Source organism: Equus quagga, unplaced genomic scaffold, assembly GCF_021613505.1.
Source record: "Equus quagga isolate Etosha38 unplaced genomic scaffold, UCLA_HA_Equagga_1.0 1162_RagTag, whole genome shotgun sequence".
Lineage (NCBI taxonomy): Eukaryota > Metazoa > Chordata > Mammalia > Perissodactyla > Equidae > Equus > Equus quagga.
Genome location: NW_025795787.1, coordinates 1 through 4,987, shown reverse-complemented (window position 1 = coordinate 4,987; position 4,987 = coordinate 1). Strand labels below are relative to the sequence as shown.

General features: G+C 46.9%; 1 long non-coding RNA gene across 2 annotated transcripts; it reads left to right on the top strand.

The window, feature by feature from the left end:
• Nucleotides 1-18: 18 nt before the first annotated feature.
• Nucleotides 19-4,987, top strand: LOC124232788 (uncharacterized). 2 transcript variants are annotated; one of them, XR_006886916.1, is made up of 4 exons: nucleotides 19-155; nucleotides 2,134-2,225; nucleotides 3,088-3,166; nucleotides 4,963-4,987. It is a non-coding gene; the product is annotated as an uncharacterized LOC124232788 (long non-coding RNA). The 2 variants fall into 2 exon arrangements; XR_006886917.1 differs by having other exon boundaries at nucleotides 117-229.

Genomic DNA, 4,987 nt, shown 5'->3' with positions numbered 1-4,987 from the left:
GTTTTAGCGTGGCAGTGCAGTTGACCTAACAGTAAACCTTCGGCTCCAAACTCCGGGCCCAGAAAGGCGGGGAGGCCGCCCGGAGCCCGGCCCCCAGAGCCGCGGGGCGCACGGGCTCAAGTCACAGCGTTTGATCCGCACGCTCAGGACTGGGGGTGGGTAAAGGTTCCTGGAGTCTCTCATTCCTAAAGTACATATTGAAAATATCTCAACTGTCCCCAAGTTTAAAGTGAGTATGAACCTCTCGTGTAAGAAGGGGGAAAACCAGTGAAAATTTCGTTGCCTCAGAGTGGCTGGGCTTCTTGGTGGCTGGCGAGGGCGGCCGCGGTTGGAGCGCCTCGGGCAGCGGCGAGCTGGTCCCGGAGTCGGGCGCCGGCCGCTCGGGGCAGCGCTGGGAGCAGAGGGAGCGAGGGCCCGGGCAGGGGCGGGGACGGCGGGGCACCCCCTGGAACGCCCGCCGCCTGTCCGCGCGTGGACGCCGCGGGCCCCGGGCGGCCGAGGGCTGGACGGCAGGGGTCCGGGCGACACGAGGCCCGCTGGACCGGCTGGTGGGAGGCCCGGGTGCGACGCCGGCTGGGACACGGGAAGGAGCGCGCGAGACCGGGCCACACCTCGGGCCTTTGCCCCGCCCCCCCTGGCGCGCCCGCCCCCGCCTGCCTGACGCCCCCCGGCGCGTCCGCCCATGCCTTCCTGACGCCCCCCACCTCCCGCCCCCCGCGCGCCCGCCCCCGCCTGCCTAACGACCCCCCCCGGCGCGTCCGCCCACGCCTTCCTGACGCCTGCCCGCGTGAGCGCCCCCGGCGGGCGGAGCCACGCGTGGCTGAGGAGGACGGAGTGGGGCTCGGGAGGAAAGGGCTTCGGGGCCCAGGCCGGAGAAGCCGCCTGCGCCTTCCTGGGCGCGGTGTGTGAGCGCGCGTGCTGCTTGAGTGCGTTCGCTCAACGCCCTCCCAGCTCGTTTCCCTGCCTTTCCCATCCTGAGGGGGAAGACGGCGCCCCCACATGCCGGCCCCCGCGGCTGCTAGGGCTGGCGGGTGAAACGTGGGCCGGGGTTCTGAGCAGGCCTTCCTTCTTGGGTAGAAAGACCTTTGGCTTTTGCTCCTTCCCTTGGTGTTTTTTGACGCGGATGTGGATATGGTGCCTTGGGACATAGCAGCCATGTTGTGACTTGGCGCGAGGTCACAGGCACACGTTGAGAACAGCAGGATGGGGGAGAGAGCCTGGCTCCTTGAAGACCACCTCATTTGATCATCGTTTGACTCCTCGCCACCCCGACCTCAGCACTAGCCGTTCCGCGCGCCCTGCAGTCGGCACTGGTCAGACCTGATGCACGCCACCTTTCCCCCGGTCACAGTGTCTCAGTCCTGCCTGTCAGAAGTGACTGACTGTGGCTGTTAAAGCGTTAACTCCCGCCGGCTTAAGCTTGAGAAGAGGATCGGCAGCGTTATGGGGAGGCCTGCGTTTCGTCTGTCTCTCTGACCTGGACCAGGCCACATCAGTTTCCTCATCTGTAAAATGGGGGTATTGGACATGATTTGATTTTCCGGTTCTTTTGTTCAGTGACTTTCTGAGGCCGATGGTGAAATCTTTCCAAGGGACAAGGAAAAACCACAGATGAGAGCCAGCCCTGATGGCTTAGTGGTTAAAGTTTGGTGCACTCCACTTCAGCCTCCTGGTTGAATGTTAGCTTAGGGCGAATCTTCCCCTGCAAAAATAAGAATATAAATAAACAAACTAGAAATGATTGATGGCGCAAACCCAACGGAAGTTTACAGGACAGAAAGCAGGAAGGACATGCCCAGTGGCATAGCAGTGCGTGCGGGCACAGCGGGGAGGATGGGGAGGGGAGGACTCCACCCCTTCTGGATCAGCATTGGGTTCTCAAAAAACCAAAAGGTGGGTCGAGTCCAATGTCTGTCTCTTACTGAGTATCAGTTGAGTGGGCTGTGCCAAATGGTTTTGATGTACAAAGCTAGGTATCTAGAGTGGGCGCTCTTGGAGAATTCTCATGGTGGGAATATTTGTGCTGAGGTGCCATCTTCAGGTTCTTAAAGGAGTACATTGAACCATTCATTCTAGATGTTACTGCATAGGACCATGTCTACAGTGCATGCCATTAAATACACGTGTCTGTAGATTAAACCGCAGGTTCCGTTATGGGTCGACTTGATGGGAAGGTCATCGTCCTGACAGCTGCTGCTCAGGGGATCGGCTGGGCCACTGCCATAGTAAGTTACTATCTCTGTTTGCTTCCTGCCTTTGGAGGTGTTGAATCACATGGACAGATCCCATGGCTGTTTAATTCTGCTCTACTTCTTTTTTTTATTGGCTTTTGTGCTTCTGTTGTCTTAAGTTACAAAAATAAAAGTTGCTGCTCTTGATCCCAGGCAGATGAAGCAAGGCTTACCTCACATATTTATTATGTGACGTCTCATAACTTTTGACGCTGAGAACTTATTTCTTTGCCTCAGTTTCTCTGCACTGTAATAAATTTGTTACAGCGGGCCTAAAGGAGTACATAGCCCTCTGAAATCACCTCAGTTCAGACATAGGACTCCAGAGTTCTAAGACTATCAGGTTACCTTTACCTTGTAATTTATAGCAGCTTCTTGCACATTATAGTCCTCACTTGAGCTAATAATGCAGCTTAACTGTAACGGTAGGATTAGTTTGATATTTGTGAAAACACTAGTATACTCTTAGGAGGAAAAGTGTTGAAATAACCCATTTTTCTCATTATTTGGGGTTTAGTCACCTGCTCAGAAATGGAATAAAGGCTGTCAAATCACAGAATAGCAGTATTTTGAGAGGTGTTAATAACAGAATCCTAGTTTTTTAAAAACACTATTGTATTTGATGTTACTAAAAGGGACAAAGTCAGATGACAAGCACAATGTATGTCATGTTGTACTAATTAATGATAAAAATAACAATGGGAAGGGCTAAGTGAGACTAGATAGTTTGAAATTCCACCCATGTATAAGGAAAACAATGAAAATAAGATAAAGGGAGAAAAGGCTAGAGGATTTTCTATTCATGAGAGCAGCTTAACCAAGTAAACAAAGGATTCATTTGTGTGTTGTCTTCCAGGCTTTTGCAAGAGAAGGTGCCAAAGTCATAGCCACAGATATCAATGAGTCCAAACTTCAAGAACTGGAAAAGTACCCGGGTAAGCAACTCAGCAGCTTGAACTTGGGATTCAGAGTCCATAAGGTATTATAAAAAACAGTACTCGTCTGCTGAAAGAAAATTACTTGGCTGGTCAGCTCCACCGGCCTTCTTCTTAGAGCCTGATTCTTTGATATCAAATCTATATTCTGTGAACCTACAGACAAAAATCTGTATACTTAAATATATAAAAGTTGTATACTTAAAATTTTTTTTATCCAGCATGTTGAAGGATTCAGTACCTAATTACAAAGTTGTATGTGAAATTTAACAGTTGTTGCGTTAACTTTTAATGACAACTTTCACTTCTGTGCCCTACTCAGCACAGTGCCGTCCAGTAGGAAAATGATGTGAACCACGTGTGTGATTTAAATTTCCTGTGGCTACATTTAAAAAGTAAAAAGAAACAGATGAAAATTAATTTTAGTAATGTATTTTATTTAACTAAGTATATCTAAAATACCATTTTAACATACTCAATATAAAAAAAATTTATGGAATATTTTACATTCTTTTTTCGTACTAAATCTTTTAAATTCACGTGTGTTGTACACTTACAGCGCATTTCAGTTCTGACTAGCTGCATTTCAAGTGCTTAGTAGCCACATGTGCCTGGTGGCTACCATATTGGAGACAGCTCAGCCCTAAAGTCACATATGATCAGAAACCCTAAGAGATTATGCAAATTATTTCGCTGTGTATCACCCCTTACTGCACCACACTGAACTCAACTCCAGCATCAAAGGACTTCAACTAGAGTTCCTCTGAAAGAAATCAGAACAGACAGCTCATTTGAAAGTTAATTCTTCCAGCAAATAGAACAGGTTATATAATCAAATGCAAATTAGCACATTGAATTCATGAACGGAATTAGACTATGCTATTTTAATTATTGGATTGTTTATTTATTATTGGAAAATTATTTAATTTTAATAATAGAGAATTTTAACTCCAAGTCAGAAAAACGCTGTTGTACTGAAAAAGTATTGAAAAAGTACTAAGGGAAGAAAGTCCTCCCAAAACTTTCTCCCCTTTCTCTCCTTTTCTATGTTTATAATCTTTTCTTTCTATATCTATAAAAGAATAATAAACCATATTTTTTTTAAAAAAACATTAAAATAGTGACTTTCTTTTATTAGAGAATGTTTGGGGTTTTTTAGTAACTATTACAGTGTGTCTCTGAGATCCAATGCTGGATCTCTCATGTCTAGCTTTCAAGTGTTTCATCCCTTCTCCTGGCCCCTCATTTCTTCTCCTTGCAATTTAGTGCAGAAATAAGTGATTATACCCTTGACTGACAAAGTTGCTTCCAATAAATAATGGAATTGACATGAAGGTAAAGTGCACAAATGGAAACAGTCTCCTGTCTCACTGCCCTGCCCTTCCCTACCCCTCACTCAGATAGGATTCAGTGTTCCTGGGGCAGTGACTCACCTCTGGGGAAAGAGCAAGCCTGCGCTCTGTTATTACTGCTGGCTCACTGAGAAGCATCTAATATAGATCATTCATACTTCACTGTAAAGTCTTTTCTCAGAAAGGGCCTTTAGTATTCAATTTAGAGAGTGAAGAGAAAGGGAGGGAAAGAGAGGTGTGTTATTGGGAGTTCAGGATGGGGAGGATTTTAAGATTTTTATTAATGAGATTCTTAAGATTCTTAAGACCCTACCAATGGTCAACAATCCTATGAAGGCAAAATGGACAGATACTGTAATCTTTGTACTTCAAAGCAGCTACATCTACAAGACTAAACATTTTTTATGGGTATAAGTAAATACTTTCCCTTGTTTTATGTTTCAGGTATTCAGACTCGAGTCCTGGATGT